Below are 18,954 nucleotides of genomic sequence, written 5' to 3' on the forward strand. Positions count from 1 at the left end.
GCTGGGTTGAGTCGTACTAGATTTCTACCCTTCTCTTGGCTTTGTATCATGTCCAGAAGGGTACTATAGGGTTGGTTTATACCTATAATATAGAGGAAGAAGCCATTTGATTTGGCAGGTATGTCAGAATGGAGACTGATGGCGGATGAAGTGCTGGAAGAGGTCAGAAAATATCCATGCTAAAATGTAATTATCCTCATGTTTATCCCAAACCAATCTCGGACTTCCCCACTCATTAGCTTTATTTCACCCTTATTTCCCTCGAAAGTTTAAGTTCAACAATTGTAAGTGTTCCAGTTTCAGTGGAATCTTGTATTTCTGGTTCATTATAACAAATTGTTTGCTCAAAAAAAAAAAATATATAGAAATTTATTCTCTCAAAGTTCTGGAGGCTAGAAGTCCAAACTCAAGGTGTCAGCAGGGCCATGCTCTCTCCAAGGGTCCAGGGAAGAATCCTCCTTGCCTCCTCTCACTTCTAGTGGTTTCCAGCAATCCTTGGTGTTCCTTGGCTTATGGCAAGATAACTTCACGCCCCACCTTCACCCTCACGTGGCTGTCTCTGCTCTGTGTGTGTCTGTGTCCAAGTTTGGCCCCTATAAGGACAGCAGTCATTGGGTTAGCGCCTACCTTAGTCCAAGAAGACCTCATCGTAACTTGATTACATCCTCAAAAACTATTTCCAAATAAAGTCATATTCACAGGTTGAGTGGACATGAATTTGGGGGAAAACATTACAATGGGAATAAATACACATATTCACAATAAAACCAATAAATACTTTTTCTTTGGAGAGAGAAAGGGCCTTTTTTGTCTCCCAGGCTAGAGTGCAATGGTGAGATCATGGCTCAATGCAGCCTTGACCTCCGAAGCTTAAGCAATCCTCCCACCTCAGCCCTTCAAGTAGCCCGGACTACAGGTGCGTACCACCATACTCAGCTAACTTTTGTATTTTTTTTTTTTTTTGCAGAGATGGGGTTTCACCATGTTGCCCAGGCTGGTCTTGAACTCTTTAGCTCAAACAATATACCTGCCTTGGCCTCCCAAAGTACTGGGATTATAGGTGTTAGCCATGCATGGACCTAATGAAGAAATATTCAAAACCTAACACACATGTCATCCCAGCATAATTATTAATAATGCTCTTTCACTCTCAAAATGTTCTAGTCTGGGATGGACGCAGTGGCTCACGCCTGTAATCCCAGCACTTTGGGAGGCTAAGGAGCATGGATCACAAGGTCAGGAGTTTAAGATCAGCCTGGCCAAGATGGTGAAACCCCATCTCTACTAAGATCAAAAAAAAAAAAAAGAAAAAAAAAAAAAGAACACTAGCGGGGTGTGGTGGCAGGCACCTGTAGTCCCAGCTACTCAGGAGGCTGAGACAGCAGAAGTTGCAGCGAGCAGAGATTGTCACTGCACTCTAGCCTGGGCAACAGAGAGAGAGAGACTCCATCTCAAAAAAAAAAAGTTCCAGTCTGGATGATAGATGGTGCAGTCGCTGACTGATAGAGACTCATACTGTCAGACACTGTTCAATTCTCTTCTACTTCTTCCTGTAGCTTGGAAGTTATGCATGGTCATGTGACTGGTTTTAGCCAGTGGAATGTGACAAGGAGTGGCCTTTGGTTTTTTGTTGTTGTTTTGAGATGCAGTCTTGCTTCTTCACCCAGACTGGAGTGCAGTGGTGTGATCTTGGCTCACTGCAACCTCCACCTCCCAGGTTCAAGCAATTCTCTTGCCTCAGCCTCCCAAATAGCTGGGATTATAGACACATGCCAGCATGCCCAGCTAATTTTTTGTATTTTTAGTAGAGACGGAGTTTCACCATATTAACCAGGTGGGTCTCGAACTTCTGACCTCAAGTGATCCACCCACCTCAGCCTCCCAAAGTACTGGGATTACACATGTGAGCCACTGCACCCGGCCAAGGAATAGTGGCATTTGGAATACTGCCTTTAATTACCAGTGCTCAGCTCTTCAGTCCTCTCTATACTATCAAATCAAATCCAGAGTGAGCCAAAATAATGATATATGATAACCAAGCAGAGCTTGTCCCAAGAATGCAGGGATATTTTAACATTAAGACATCTATTAATGTAAGCCGGGGGCCGTGGTGGCTCATACCTGTAATCCCAGCACTTTGGGAGGCTGAGGCAGGCAAATCACTTGAAGTCAGGAGTTTGAGACCTGCCTGACCAACATGGTGAAACCCCATCTCCACTAAAAACACAAAAATTTGCCAGGCATGGTGGTGCATGCCTATAATCCCAGCTACTCAGGAGGCTAAGGCATGAGAATTGCTTGAACCCAGGAGGCGGAGGTTGCAGTGATCTGAGATCATGTCATTGTACTCCAGCCTGGGTGACAGTGAGTCACTGTATTTAAAAAAAAAAAAAAAGCATGCATCACTACATGTACATTACACACAGCCTATAAATTCAAATATTAATATTGGCACAGAATTAGACACATAAAACAATGGAAAAGAATAGAAATTCCTGGAACAATTACATTAGAAACTTGGATCTCTATCTCACATTGTGCAAGTACACATTCCTCATGGAGCAAAGGCACAAACATAAAAAATGCTTTAAAAATATAGGAGCACATTTTACAAAACTGGGATACAAAAGATCTTCTTAAGCAAGATTAAATGCAGAAATGATAGAAGTATAATAATTGACTACACAGAAATTTAAAACTTCCATACAACAAAAATTCCAGACGAAGTATAAAATGAGAGGATCCAGTATGTGCACTATGTCTGTACAGGGTTTATATTCAGAGTCTGCGTCTACTTTGACTCTGATTAATCAATTTTTTCTAATAGGCAAAAAACCCAACAGAAAACAGACAAAGGGTCTGGGCACATATGAATGGCCTACAAATATATAAAACAGTTTTCACGCTTAGTATAGTGGGTCATACCATAACCCTAGCAGCTTGGGAGGCCAAGGTGAAAGGATTACTCGAGGTCAGGAATTCAAGACCAGCCTGGGCAACACAGTGAAACCCCATCTCTACCAAAAAAAACTAGCTGGCATGGTGATGTGTGCCTGCAGCCCTAGCTACTTGGGAGGCTAAGGGTGGAGGATGGCTTAAGCCCAGGAGTTCAAGGCTGCAGTGAGCTGTGATGGTGCTGGTGTACTATAGCCTCGGGTGACAGAGCGAGAACCCGTCTCAAAGAAAAATAAATTAATTTTAAAAATGTGTTTTTGCCGAACTGAGGAGCCCAGAACTGCCGCCGGGGAATCGGGGTCGGGGGCACCCGGGGGAGCCGCTGCCCTGGCCGCCTGCCCTCCGTACAGGCCGCCTCCCTTCCCGGCCCGGGGAGGAAACGAGACGGGGGACGTGAACAGCTGTGGAAGTCGGAGTATCGGGAGCCAGAGCAGGCCCCGCCCAGGCCCCCCAGCCCAGCCCAGCCCGCGTGCCCGCCCGTCCTTCCACCCAGCCAGCCCGGGCCCGCGGGATTGTTAGATGGAACACAGCTCCATCATCACCCAGGCGCGGAGGGAAGACGGCCTGGTGCTCACCAAGCAAGGCCTGGTCTCCAAATCCTCTCCTAAGAAGCCTCGTGGAAATAACATCTTCAAGGCCCTTTTCTGCTGTTTTCGCGCCCAGCATATTGGCCAGTCAGGTTGCTCCACTGAGCTCGCTGCGTATAAGGAGGAAGCGAACACCATTGCTAAGTCGGATCTGCTCCAGTGTCTCCAGAACCAGTTCTACCAGATCCCGGGGACCGGCCTGCTCCCAGAGGTGACAGAGGAAGATCAAGGAAGGATCTGTGTGGTCATTGACCTGGACGAAACCCTCGTGCACAGCTCCTTTAAGCCAATCAACAATGCTGACTTTATAGTGCCTATAGAGATTAAAGGGACCACTCACCAGCTGTATGTGCTCAAGAGGCCTTATGTGGATGAGTTCCTGAGACACATGGGGGAACTCTTTGAATGTGTTTTCTTCACTGCCAGCCTGGCCAAGTATGCCTACCCTGTGACGGACCTGCTGGACCGGTGTGGGGTGTTCCGGGCCCACCTATTCCATGAGTCCTGTATGTTTCACCAGGGCTGCTACATCAAGGACCTCAGCCGCCTGGTGAGGGACCTGAGGAAGACTCTCATCCTGGACAACTCGCCTGCTTCTTACATCTTCCACCCTGAGAATGCCTGTGCAGTCTTGATTTGATGACATGGCAGACACCGAGTTGCTGAACCTGATCCCAATCTTTGAGGAGCTGAGCTGAGCAGAGCAGAGGACGTCTGCACTAGCCTTGGGCAGCTGCGGGCCCCTTAGCCTTCCCTGCTTCCAGGCAACAGCCATCCCAATAGGGGACTTTCCCACACTGTGCCTTTATGATTAGCGTGACAGAGTGGAAGCTGCAGCGCCTCACCACATGGCCCAGAAACAGTGAAAAGTGATTGTAAAGAGCTTTAGGACAACCTAGACGCCGAGTGGGCAAATGCCAGACCAACGATACCCAGAACTACCTGCCGCCAAGTTGTCAACATGTGTGTGTGACTGAGAGAGAGAGTGAGTGTATGTGTGTGCGTGTTGCCATGAACTGTGGCCCCAGCATATAGTGTTTCACTGGGGAAGAAGCTGAAAGACCAAGACTTCCCAAGTGAGCTCGCCTCCTCTCCTGTCACCCTAGGAGCCACTGAGCTCTATAAGGATGAAGACTATTGAAGGCTCCATTGCCAAACCATGGCCTTTCCTCAGTGTTGTAAGGCCTATGCCAAGGAGAAAGGAAGGTATGCCTTTGGGTGCTCGAGGCACACACCTTTCTGAAATCCTCCAGCCAGCTGCTGCAGACAAAAGGTGACATTTATGGGAAGATGAGGACTTGATTCCAGACCAGCACCTCAGTGGCCATCAGGGCTTGTGGCCCAGAGGCTATGCTTGCGTCCAGCTGAGTGCCTGGGACGGGCCCTTTCTGTGTCTCCCCAAGGCTGGGTTGCTGAGCCTGCCTTCCTCACCACCTAGCCATAGTCTCAAAACTGTGGGGAAGGAGGTTTTCTCCCTGCCTGGGAAGAGGACAGATAACTGATTTCCATTCTTTTGATTCTGTTTTAAAATTCTCTTCTAAAAAAAAAAAAAATGTGTTTTCACCTTTATTAATAATCATGGGAATTGGTTAAAATATCTACGATGACATGTTATCTTTCTCAAACTGATGTTCTCTGTATGCAAATACACTATTAGAGAAGAGAATAAACTGGTACAGCCTTTTTCGAAGGGCACTTTGGCAAGTGCCTCCCACTCTTTCTAATGTGCACACCTGGAGTAGAATGCATTATAACAGGAGAGTATTTACCCCTACTTTGCTGTAAGAAGAGTTCCCACACCAGTCCACAGCCATGAGAGTTCCAGGGCCTTCCCCTAAGCCAAGATGCTTCTATATTGCAAGACCTAAAATTTCAAAGTGCAGCCATGACATCTTTTAGACTCACGGGCCCCAAAGGCTTAATTGTGAGTTCCCCTGCTCTAACCAGAAGTGCCCCCTATACAGTGGAAAAGGCTTCCCACCTAGCTAGTTCCAGACCAGCTGAACTCCACCTGGTCTTCAACCTAACAGATTTCACTTCACTGCCAGCTTGAAGAATTACTATTATTATTATTATTATCATTTTGTTGAGATGGAGTCTCACTCTGTTGCCAGGCTGGAGTGCAGTGGTGTGATCTCGGCTCACTGCAACCTCTGCCTCCTGGGTTCAAGGAATTCTCCTGCCTCAGCCTCCCGAGTAGTTGGGATTACAGGTGACTGCCACTGTGCCCAGCTAATTTTTTAATTTTTATTTTTAGTAGAGATGGGGTTTCACCATCTTGGCCAGGGTGGTCTTGAACTCCTGATCTTGTGATTTGCCTGCCTTGGGTTCCCAAAGTGCTGGGATTACAGGTGTGAGCCACTGCGCCCGGCCAAGAGAGAGATCTTTCTGATACACCTTCATGTAGAGTATTTTCTTTCTAGCAGTTACATCTATTTAAAGTCATCATTTTACAGTGTACTTTCTGATCTCTGCTCCGTCCCCCACCATGACAGAGGCTCCCGTTTGCCTTGGCCAGGAAGTCTCCTCAGCTCCTGGGACCATGCCTGGGGTGTCCCAACTCTCCAAAAATATTTTCTGAGTAAATGAAATGAAGGATTTACGCTCTTTGGGAAAATGAAATCAAATTCTTGCTCAGAAAAAAGGACCACTAAGGAAAAACTGTGGGTTGTTCTGAGAATTTGAATTTTATCTAAGGTTTAGTCAACAATGGGTAATGAAGCCACTCTTTGTGTTCAGAGCTTTAAAGTTCCAACTGTGGTGAGGATGGGGGGCGGGGATGGAGGGAGGCTGGAATCTTGTGAAGCCACATGTCGCCTGCGTTAACCAGATCTCAAGGGACAAGAGCAGACTGACTTCTATATGGACATGACGGCATCTGCCACTTTTGCAAGAAAAGGCCAGGGCTGTGTGCCCCGTCTGCCCATGGGCATATCCTCCAGCATAAGGGATCTGAATCAGGAGGCCTAGAGTTCCCCCAGTTTGGTAAATTCCCCAAACGACATGTACATTTTTCTGGGGAGTGACTCTATAGCTTTCATCAGAATCTCAAAAGGGCCTAAGACCAAAACAAGGTGAAGGCGCATGTGTCTAACTGCTTACTGCTGAGGTACAGTACTTCAGTAAAGGAGGCCAGCCCTCCATGTGGTTGGATTTATCTCTCGATATTTTCCCTGGAGCTAATTCATAGATGGCTCCAACTCTCATTAGATGTTTGCCCTCTGTAGCCAGGAGGGTGGAGAACAGTACAGGGGCATACGAAATGCCAATGTCATCCCTTGTCCTAAGATTCCACCACCCCACCTAGCTCACAGCTAATGAATCCCCTTATGCTCCAGCCAAGAAAAGCATAAGGAGGAACCCCTCTTCCTCCAACGCGACACATATGTCCTGTCAAGGCACCTCCCTCCCCAGCTCCGGGTCCTCTCACTTAGAGGAAAACTTCCCACCCTCATCATTACCCTATTACCGCCCTCTCCTGGGGAAACCTGTCGCTCTTTGGCATACTAACCTGTTCTTTTGTTGTTGTTCTTTCTTTTAAGAAACAGGCTTTCACCATGTTGGCCAGGTTAGTCTCGAACTGCTAACCTCAGGTGATCCCCCCGTCTCGGCCTCCCAAAGTGCTGGGATTACAAGCGTGAGCCACCGCATCCGGCCAATACTAACCTGTTTTAGCAGCTCCCGTCATTTAGAAACAACTGTCCTGACCCCACACCTACTCATTTCATGATCAAACTCGTTTAGCATCTGTCTACACTTGCATCTTCACTACCCTAGAGGAGGAAGAAACTCCGTTTCCTACCACCTTCCTAGGTTTTTCGGCTAGGGCCCTGCAAACTAGATGGACAAAAGACAGCTGAATGAGAGAAAAACAAACAGAAGTTTATTAACGTGTGCGGTGCAGACACACCAAACTCAAAGATGAGTAACCGAAAGGAGCGGTTATGTAGTATCTTTTTTTTTGAGATGGAGTCTTACTCTGTCACCAGGCTGGAGTGCAGTGGCTCAATCTTGACTCATTGCAACCTCTGCCTCCTGGGTTCAAGTGATTCTCCTGCCTCAGCCTCCCTAGTAGCTGGGACTACAGGCACGCGTCACCACATCCAGCTAATTTTTTTGTATTTTTAGTAGAGACAGGGTTTCACCATGTTGGCTAGGGTGGTCTCGATCTCTTGATCTTGTGACTCAGCAGCCTTGGCCTTCCAAAGTGCTGGGATTACCGGCATGAACCACCTCGCCCAGCTAGTTGTGTAGCATCTTAACAAAGAGCAGTACACCAGAGAAGTGACAAGGCCAAGGCCAAGGACTGAGTTTTCTAGGAGCTGCAAATTGTGGAAAGGCAAATGTAGGGGAAGACTAATGAGAGGATATGGGTGGTTGGCAAGGCTTGCTGTGTGGGTTCCTCTGGTGCTGTCTCCAGGCTGCCGAGAGTCTGAAGCCGTCTCCTTTGATTAACAATGAACTTCTGTCCTTCCTGGTTGAGAGGGGAGGAGGGCACCTTTACCAATTTCTGTTTTTATGTTATGGAAACAGGGGCACGAGAGGGAGCGTTTCTTCTGTCTGCTGTCTCTCAATTGCCTTCAGTCCAAAATAGTCCTTATGACAAAGTGGCATATTTTGGGGTGGCATATTCTGCCACCCCTCACTTCTCTAACAAACTCTTCAATTAGGCTTCCGGCTCTACCACTCCATTGAAACCACTCCTATCTCCAGCCCACCTGTGGCAAATCCAGAGAATGCCTCAGCCTCCTTATCACATTGAACCCAGGGGACCCTCCTCTGCTTTGAAACCTTCTGGCCATTTGGCTCCTCTCTCTCCTCCTCTCTTGGCTTTGCTGCCGCCCTGGACAGCTGACTTCTCCACTCTGCTGCAAGGCATCTCTGTACCAGAGCCCCGGGGGTCGGCAGGTGGGATGAGGTGCCTGTTTGATGACAGCATTTAAGCTCCCTTCGCCCTTCCCCTCTGCCCCATATCTGGACAAGCTACTGTGGGGACCCACTAGGAACACTAGAGTTGGCATAAAGACTATTTTATGCTGAAGACATTTGAGAGTCAACAGATGCAGAAAGAAGCCAGAGCACTCCTTATCGGACTGCGAGCAGAAACTTTAAAACTGAGGCTGTCATAAACTCCCCTTAGGTAGTTTCTACTCCCAGGAAGAAAACTGAGAGTAGCCCCATCATAAATCCCCTCTTCAGAGAAGTTTCATGGCAATGAGGAGGATGGGAAAGACCACTCACAAACATTATATTATTATTGTTATTTGAGACAGAGTTTCACCCTTGTTGCTGAGGCTGGAGTGTAATGGTACAATCTCAGCTCACCACAACCTCCGCCTCCTGGGTTCAAGCAATTCTCCTGCCTCAGCCTCCCGAGTAGATGGGACGTAAGTGTGTGCTACCATGCCTGGCTAATTTCTGTATTTTTAGTAGAGATGGGATTTCCACCATGTTGGCCAGGCTGGTCTTGAACTCCTGACCTCAAGTGATCTGCCCACCTTGGCCTCCCAAAGTACTAAGATCACAGGCATGAGCCACCACGCCCAGCCTACACTATGGACTTTAAATAACACCTACCTGCTTCCAAATTCAAAATCAACCCAGAATCCCCCCACAAACTCCAAACCCAAATTTCTACCCCTTACCGTCTCAATACCTGTGTCATCTCAAAGTTTAAATTGAAACAAAATTCTTCACTTGCCCTCTGCCTCAATCCTAGTAAATGGTACATTCACCCAATTTCAGACCAAAGCCCAAGAATTCGTCTTTCTTTCTCCCTTCTCTTCATGCACCACATCCAGTTCTTGAGCAAGCTACCTCCATGTAGCCTTCGTACTTGTCCCCTTTCCCACTCAGCAGCCATTGTGCTGATCCAGGCCACCGTCACTTCCTGCTTGACGGCCAGAGCTTCTGCTCCACTCCTGCCCCTCTGTGGGGTGCAGCCCTGGAGATGGAGAAAATGTAACCAAGATATAGATTAGGCCCATAGTGTATAGCAGATCTAATCTAGTATAACAATCTGTATATTCAAATATAAGAATCTACGTCCTGTGAGAATATCTACTGTACTGTGACGATCCAGATGTAATCCTAGATTAGCTGTGCTCCCTGCACACTGCGCCTGCCATGGAATGGAATCCCAGGAGGCTGCCTGCCTCTTCACCTGGTCTCTCCCTGAGCTGGGCTGGCGTCTAGTCCCACCTGTCCCCTGGACACCTTTAGCCCATCCTACCTTGAGGCCTTGGTGCGGGAGGCTTCCTCCTCCTCACAGCCTTAAAACTCAGCATACCTGCCCCTCTTCAAACACGCTTTCCTCACCCTTCCATCTGAAGCTTAAAACCCTGCGTCTGAATCACCTCGTTTCCCGAGCCCTGGTGAGTTTCATTCTTCCCTAGGTGTCCCCGGTCCCTGGACCACTTTCCCGAGACGCCGAACAGAACCTCTCGGAGTTGTGTCTACACTTGCTTGTCACGAAAGGAAATGCTGGTGTTCCAATTCCTAGCACAGAGTTAAGAATTGGCACCAAATAATTATTTCTTGAACTCATGGATGATTAAATGAATGAATAAATTAGTTAATCACATGACCTAGAATGGGGTTCTGAAAGCCACCAGTTCTGGATATGTGAATTTAAAAAAGACAATATTTAGGCCAGGTGCAGTGATTCACACCTGTAATCCCAGCACTTTGGGAGGCTGAGTTGGTGAATCACCAGCAATCAGGAGTTCAAGACCTGCCTGGCCAATGTGGTGAGACCCCGTGTCTAATACAAAAATTAGCCGGGCATGGTGGCGGGCACCTGTAGTCCCAGCTACTCAGGAGGCTGAGGCTGGAGAATCCCTTGAACCTGGGAAGTGAAGGTTACAGTGAGCAGACATCACACCATTGTATTCCAGCCTGGAGGCCAGAGCAAGGCTCCATCTCAAATAAATACATAAGAAAATATTTAAATACAAACTTACAGGGAGCAGAAGAAAATAAAGATATTCATTTTCTAGGTGGGAAAAAATGTTTCAGCTTAATATTAATGGAAAAAATTACACAGTAGAATGTTCATATTGTAGACTGCATTGAAAATGTAAAAAATGTCAAATTAAAAACAATTTTATGTTTAAAATTAAATATGACAAAGAGGGAGCGTGTAGCAAACATAAGAGGTTATAACCTTAATATTAATGATTTGTGCACACTGGTTAAGGCAAACATGACCCTGTAGTTCAGTGAGGACAGAAAACGTAAGCAAACTATTTACAAAAGAAACTACATTCAACCATACTATAAATCAAAGTGCAAATTAAAACAATAATAATTTCCGTCTTACGTATGGAATTTGAAAAGGGTTACATACATTATTATCCATATTCAATGGTTAGACTGCGAAACTGCTAAAGGGAATAATTTGGTATAATTTTGTGATTAAAAGAAAAGGCCTTAGAATGATTCAATGATCATTAACCCATTAATTCTACTTCTCCGAATTGATCCTTAAATAATCTGAAAAGACAGAAAAGATTAATGCACAAAATTTTATCTCTATCACTTAAACAATTTAAGAATTTTCCTTAGAAACAATTTAAGATATTATTAGAGTAATAGTTGAGTCAAATTAGCTCATTTATATGATGGACTATAATATAACCATTAAAACATTTATAAAACCTGTATAAAAGCATGAGAAAAATCCTATGATATAATATAAAGGAAAAAAGAAAAAATATGAGCTTATGCACACACAGGCAGACACACATACACACACACACACACACATGCACGGTTGCATATTAAAATTTAGGTGAAATGCATATAAACAATGAGAAAGAAATACTGAGTGCCTTATCTAAGTATGTATAATTCCTGGTAACCCTGCAGTTTACAAATAAAGTAAAATATAATGTCATAAATACCTGTGCATTGGCTACATTCAATATCAGTCCATTCATGGCCAGCGCAGTGGCTCACGTCTGTAATCCCAGCACTTTGGGAGGCCGAGGTGGGTGGATCACTTGAGATCAGGAGTTCGAGGCCAGCATGACCAATATGGTGAAACCCTGTCTCTACTAAAACAAAAAACAAAAATTAGTCAGATGTGGTGGCAGGCGCCTGTAATCTCAGCTACTCAGGAGGCTGAGGTAGGAGAATCACTTGAACCCAGGAGGCAGAGGTTGCAGTGAGCTGAGATCGCACTACTGCACTCCAGCCTGGGAGACAGAGGAAGACCCTGTCTCAAGAACAAACAAAATCAATCCATTCAAAATCCCTCATGTCTGAATCCTTCTGTTTATTCTCAAGTCACTTCCACTCACTCAACCCTAGTCTCTGACTGATTTCAGGGGCTGTGGGCATCCAATGAAACAATGTAATTATAAACTCAGCCAATTATTAAGTTAAAATTGGAAATGAGGCTGGGCATGGTGGCATGCACCTGTCCACTCAGCTACTTGGGAGGCTGAAGCAAGAGGATTGCTGGAGCCCAGGAGTTTGAGTCCAGCCTGAGCAACTAATGAGACACCACCTCTAAAAAAAAAATTTAAAAACAAAAACCTGGAAATCATAAATGTGATGCATCATTTCTCACATTGAAATGCTGCTCCAATTAGAATAAAGCTGTTGGGAAATGATTGAGTTCCCTCTACCTCAAAAAGGATCATTTAACAATTAAAGAGAAGATAATAAAGAGAAATGAAAATGATATGAGTCTCAGTAGGAGAACTTTATTAAAAGTTGACCTTTTTATTGTTTTAACTAAGACTTTGAAGGCTATGCAGTCAAATTCGAAAATAGATGAAAAAATGCCCTCAGTCAAGTTTGCGGAGAATGCTTTGTGTGTCTAGCAAGGTGGGTCTCTGGTGAAGCTAGACCTGAAATAATACAGTGAGAAGCAACCAAGAGCCCACTTGGGGTCAGCCATAGGTTTCCAGAGTGATATGTTGAGGAACCTGGGCTTTGCTCTCTTTTCAAGGAAGTGTCAAAGGCCATTTAACCAAGAGCACAGTGCCCTCAGATCTATGGTTTAGGAGGGAAGCCTGGGGTTGCGGGGAGGGGGACAAGAGGAAGTGCCTGCAGATATGAAAGCCGCAGAGAATTACATCTTTTAAGTTTCCTTGGTCTCCCTGACATTAGGGCCAGAGGATTCCTAAGCAACTATCTGGACTGGATTTCTGCCAAAGCCCCCTGGAAAAAGCTCATTTTAGTTCATTCTGCTGAGCACTCTGCCTCGCAGTGGTAACTGGATCATCAGTGGCCACAACAACTGCCCGCGGAAGCCAGTTGCCGGGGAAACAGCCTAGCACTTGCTTCTTAACTCCTGGCTTCAGTGTAACTGTTGAGCTGAAGTCACCCTGAATTATGAATGGCAGCAATGAATGCGGTGGTCTACCTCAAACAGCCGGGGGTGTCATGACCCAGAAACAAAGGTCAGGAAGGAGCCAGGGGGCCAGAACCCCTGCGTCCCTGCTCCACTGTTCTTCCCGGAGGATGAACTGACACATTTGGTTGGAGAAGCCTTCCAGAAGAGAGCCTACCTTCCTTAGAGTATGGCTGAGTGATCAATTAATTCCAAGAGTATCCAGCTTGGATATGATTTGAAAGAAACTCACCTGTCATTTCATATTAACACAGCAATTATGATACTAGATGTACGTGGAGACAAACACACATACACACATACTGGGACAGAGAGAGAAAGAGAGAATTTGGTATAATTTTGTGATTAAAAGAAAATGACTTAGATTGATGTGATGATCATTAACCCATTAATCCTAGTTCTCTAAATTGATCCTTAAATAATCTGAAGAGACAGAAAAGATTAATCAACCTCAGTGAGAGTATAAACCTAGAGAGAGAGAGAGCAGCCCAGGCAGCATATGCAGTATACACTAAAGCATGGTCAATGATCAGTAGTTATCTATAGATTAAAGCTGATTTTTACTTTCTTGCTTGTCTACTATTTCTCTACATCTTTTACCTGACCATACGTGACTTTTGCAATAAGAAAAATATAACAAGTTTATTTCCATTTAACTAAAAAAGGAGGGGTCTGGCCATGAGCTCATGCCTTTCAAATGCCTGCTCAGAGGATGAGTCAAGAGTCAGGAATTTCAGAGGGGACCACTATCAGCAGGGGAGTTTTGTAGCTCAAATGGCCCACCACAACACCCGGCTAATTTTTGTATTTTTGGTAGAGATGGGATTTCACCATCTTGGTCAGACTGATCTTGAACTCGTGATCCACCTACCTCAGCCTCTCAAAGTGCTGGGATTACAGGCATGAGCCACCACATCCGGCCAACACCCAGGATTTCTATATCCAGCCAAACTATCTATCAAAAAGTGTAGAATAATGACATTTTCAGACATGCAACATGACATGCACCCTTCTTGAAGAATACACTCAACCTCGGTGAGAGTATAAACCAGGAAACAAGAGATGCAGCAATGCATACCAGAAAAGAGGGTCCCCAAGATGATGGCAGGGGATGTCTCAGGGCAGGGACAGAGCCCAAACAAAGAGGGCAGCCAGTCCAACCAGATTGGACCATCATGACCAAGAGAAGGAGAGGTATCATCATCAGAATCCCTGCTGCTGTTTTGTTATCCTTTTAACCTGAGAATTAATTATGTTAGCTTGCCTCAGATTATTTTCTACATGTGATTTGTTTTGATCATGAGACTTCTGACAGCCCTTCCCTGTCTGCCTGAGTACTTTCATTCCATCCAACAACATGATTCACTTTGATATTTGCCTAAAAGCTGGGTATAAGCCACACTAAGCTTAGAAAAGCAAAATTTAGAGCAGCCCTATTTCTCTGATCATACTCCTGCCAGATATGCAAGTCCTAGCCCTATCACAGATGCCCCAAATGCAGCGAGACCCCTGTTTCCCAGGACTGTCTCATGACCTTACCCCAAACTAAAGCCAGATTATATCCCAGAAATTCTCTACAGCTTCTTTTCCACTGAATATTTTTATCTAACAATGACAATATTGACGTTTGCATAGATGGCTAGTTTTGTGCTTGCTACCCAGATTTCAAAGCTAAGCAATATATATGTAATTTTTTTCCCACTGCAGACACAACTGGTAGAATAATGTGCTGGGGTTAGGACTTCAACACGTGAATTTTGGGAGGAGGTAACTGGGAAGTAGAAAAGTTCCTTTTTAAAGTTTCCTTTCTTGTTAAAGAGTAAGTATGCTAATAACTTTTTGATAAGCCCTATGTTATGCAGCTGTTAAACATGGCTTGCTTACAGGCACATAGTACATTCTATGTCTGTGTACTCTAACCACAATATCTGTGCTGAACATGTTCACAGGCATGTCCCAGCTCCCCATTGCTTTTATCTATTTAGAAAAGTTTTAAGTTGTTAGCCAATCGGATTTTAGTTTAGATTGTGAGGTCTGGCTCCAGCCAATGGAGATAAGACACAGCAGTAAGGATGACCCTAAATGCGTAAGGAATAAATTTGCGTGTCTTTTTTCTTGTTCATTGTACTCCCGTGGCACAATGGCTAGTGAGGGTACCCTTCCTGCAGTGCAGGAAGTAAAAATTGCATTGCTGAAAGATCCTTTATTTCAGTGCTAATTTTTCTTCACAGCACCAAGAATCTATTTCCAACATCTATCTCCAATAGTAATTCAGCCCATAACAGTAATATTATTTTTAATTATTATTTTTTTTTTTGAGACAGAGTCTTGCTGGAGTGCAGTGGCGTGATCTTGGTTCACTTCAACCTCTGCCTTCTGGATTCAAGTGACCCTCCTGCCTCAGCCTCCTTAGTAGCTGGGATTACAGGCATGCACCACCACACCCAGCTAATTTTTGTATTTTTAGTAGAGATGGGATTTTGCCATGTTGGCCAGGATGGTCTCAATCTCCTGACCTCATGATCCTCCCACCTTGGCTTCCCAAAGTGCTGGGATTACAGGTGTGAACTACTGCACCCAGCCTATTTTCAAATTTTTATTAAAAAAGTACAAGAGGCCAGGCATGGTGGCTCATGCCTATAATTGCAGCACTTTGGGAGGCCAAGGCTGAGATCAGGTGTTCAAGACCAGCCTGGCCAACGTGGTGAAACCCTGTCTCTGCTAAAAATACAAAAATCAGCTGGGTGCGGTGGTGGGTGCCTGTAATCCCAGCTACTCAGATGGCTGAGACAGGAGAATCGCTTGAACCTGGGAGGCAGAGGTTGCTGTAAGCCAAGATTGTGCCACTGTGCTCCAGCCTGAATGACAGAAAGAGACTCTGTTGCCCAAAGAAGAAAAAAAAAGTATTAAAGAAAAGAGCAATAAAAATTTTAATGAGCAAAAGAAAAAATATATCACAATTGAAATTTTAAAGTGATAGAGATTTCCTGAAAACAAAAACTTACATAACCACAATTATCAAAACCAGAAATTAAACATTAACATAATGCTGTTATCAAGTCACAGAACGCCATCGAATACTGCTAACTATCACAATAATCTGTCTTATGGCTCTCTTTTTCTCCCTGGACTGTGATCAAATCCGGGAGTGCCTTGAGTTTCACGTCCCTTTAGTTTCCATTAATCTGGAACCATTCCTCAGCCTTTGACTTTCAGGACCTTGCCATTAAAATTAAAATCAAATTTTGAGGTCATGAAAGTTGCAGTGAGCTATGATCTCACCACCATGCTCCAGCTGGGGTACGGAGTGAGACCCCAACTCTAAAATAACAATCATAGAGTTACTCACCAAACTTTCACTCAGTAGTTTCAGCATCCATTAATGGATTTCCTAATTCCATCATTTCTTCTATCTAGTAGGCATTCCATAGTTTTACTAAGTTATAATCCATTCTTGTCATTAATTATTCTAATGTTCAATCATTCCAAATTTGGCTTTGATGTCCTTTTGATATGTCTCCATTGTTCTTTAAAGACACAGAACTGGCCAGGCATGGTGGCTCACGCCTGTAATCCCAGCACTTTGGGAAGCTGAGGCAGGTGGATCACCTGAAGTCAGGAGTTTGAGACCAGCCTAACCAACATGGTGAAACCTTGTATCTACTTTATCTCTACAATTAGCAGGGTGTAGTGGTGGGCACCTATAATCCCAGTTACTCAGGAGGCTGAGGCAGGAAAATTGCTTGAATCTGGGAGGCAGAGGTTGCAATGAGCTGAGATCATGCCATTGCACTCCAGCCTGGATGACAAGAGTGAAACAGAGCTATTCAGGAGAACAGTAGCATGCTGACTTCAACTTATTCTGAAACGCTTCTAGAAAAAAAGAAGTATGTATATACACACAAATGCATGCATATACATACAGTCATGGATTAACTGTGGGGATACATTCTGACAAACACATCATTAGGCAATTTCTTCATTGTGCAAACATCATCGGGTATACTTACACAAACCCAGATGGTATAGCCTACTGCTCACCTAAGCTACAAACCTGTACAGCATTTGTACTAAATACTGTTAGGTGACTGTAACACAATGGTAAGTATTTGTGTATCTAACCATAGAAAAGTTACAGTAAAAATAATGTGTATAATTTTATGAAACCACTGTCATAAATGTGGTCCATTATTGACTGAAATATGAAACATAACTGTGTATAGATAAAGACAGGGCCAGGTATGGTGGGTCATGCCTGTAATCCCAACACTTTGGGAGGCCAAGATGGGTAGATCACTTAAGGCCATGAGTTTGAGACCAACTTCGCCAACATGGTGAAACTCCATGTCTCCACTAAAAATACCAAAATTAGGCAGGCATGGTGGTGCATGCCTGTAATCCCAGCTACGTGGGTGGCCAAGGCACAGGAGAATCACTTGAACCAGGAGATGGGGGTTGCAGTGAGCCAAGATCGTGCCACTGCCCTCCAGTCTGGGTGACAGAGTGAGAAAAAAAGAAAGAAAGAAAGAAATCCTTTATCTGGTACACTAATGTACTAAGCTTGTTATTTGAGCTAGATGTTATTAATTATATAATGATCACAGCCATCGTTGTGTCTATCTCAAAAACTCTCTTTTGTTTAAAGCCTAAATAGCCTAAACACTGAGATCGGGGCACTTCCCTGATATATGAGCCATGGAGCAGGAGTGCTGCAGAGACAGAGCAGGCCTGTTCTTGGTTTGCTCCCAGACTTGCTTTTGGCCAGGGAGGCTGGCCTCCACTCTACCACCCCTATCCATCACCCGAGCTCCCTTGCCTCTGGCTTACAGCTGGGGTCAGTCAGCTGACCAGGAGGCAACAGGAGGGAACAAGGGTGGAAAGACAGAGAGATGACAAGGAAGTTATTCTGCCCCTCCTCTCTTGCTGCAGCCTGGCATAGCTGTGTTCCATGTGGCCCTGTCCCTGGCCCCAAGCCATCACCAGCCTCTGATCACAGCAAACATTCTTCTTGCCCTTCAGAGCTGGGAGCAACCACTACCAGTCTGTACAGTCCCTGGTGCCTCCAGGTCCCTCGTTGGTTTATTTACCCAGCTCTATAAAATCTCTTCATTAAACTCTTTTCAGATAAACTATTCATACCTTTAGTGTTTCCTGCCAGGATTGTGATAAATAAGGACAGATGACACATGACTGGTCTTCCTCTATCTTTTGATTCCTGGATGTTATTATGTTTTGATATATTTAGAATAAACATATATATATGTATACACACACACATATATATATATATATATACATGTAAAGAGCCTTAAACATCTAACAACAACATGACCCGACCCAAAGCACTGGCAACTTGCTGGGGAATCCTAGAAGGTCACAGAAATCAGACACACCGGGGCCTATGATGGTGAAGATGTGGGACTCCATCTCCTCTATCTGTGCTCTCTGGTTCCCAGTCTCTACGACATCCCAAAGTGATTGTCTGAAAAGATAGAGATGCTTCCAGCACAGTTGTTGCATAACAAACTACACCCAAACTTGGTGGCTTAAAACAACCACCATGTCTTTAGCCCACAGATCTGTGATTTGGGCAGGGCTCAGTGGGATGGCACAGCTCTGCTCATGTGATGGAACCTGTGGTGGCTGCAAGCTGGTGCTCGAGACAGCAGCCCCCAGAGTAGCCAGCCCACTTGGACAGTGGCTCAAACCTGAGAGAGAGCCAGGCAGAAGCTGGGTTGCTCTGAAGATGTGATCAACCCAGCCTCATTCCCCCGTTGCCCTCATTTCCTCCTGTTGCCTTGCACTGGCTGACCCCAGCTGGAAGCCTGAGGCGAGGGAGCTCAGGGCAGCCTCCCTGGCCAAAAGCGAGTCTAGGGGCAAACCAAGAAGCCACACAGGTTCTTCATCTGGCCACAGTCAGAAAGGCTCAACCTGGTTAGAGGTGAGAGAACAGAGATGAAATATCTTGATCGGGAATAACAAGGCTCAGGAGGAGCCCATGGGACCATAAACGCAGTTGTGGCCAATCTAAACAAATAGAATCTGCCA

The 18,954-nt window shown here is 45.0% G+C and overlaps 1 protein-coding gene and 1 pseudogene across 1 annotated transcript in view; one reads left to right on the forward strand and one right to left on the reverse strand.

Moving 5' to 3' along the window:
- Positions 1-218: 218 nt before the first annotated feature.
- Positions 219-18,954, reverse strand: part of LOC108591704 (uncharacterized) — a 106,159-nt gene continuing 87,423 nt past the window's right edge. The window contains exons 6-9 of the mRNA XM_078345279.1: positions 11,447-11,599; positions 9,899-10,040; positions 9,360-9,486; positions 219-593 (exon numbers count right to left, since the gene is read on the reverse strand). The gene's annotated coding sequence lies outside the window, so the exon portion shown is untranslated. The remainder of the gene's footprint in view (positions 594-9,359; positions 9,487-9,898; positions 10,041-11,446; positions 11,600-18,954) is intronic.
- Positions 3,398-4,405, forward strand: LOC103792067 (carboxy-terminal domain RNA polymerase II polypeptide A small phosphatase 2 pseudogene; annotated as a pseudogene).

Source organism: Callithrix jacchus, chromosome 1, assembly GCF_049354715.1.
Source record: "Callithrix jacchus isolate 240 chromosome 1, calJac240_pri, whole genome shotgun sequence".
Taxonomy (NCBI): Eukaryota; Metazoa; Chordata; class Mammalia; order Primates; family Cebidae; genus Callithrix; species Callithrix jacchus.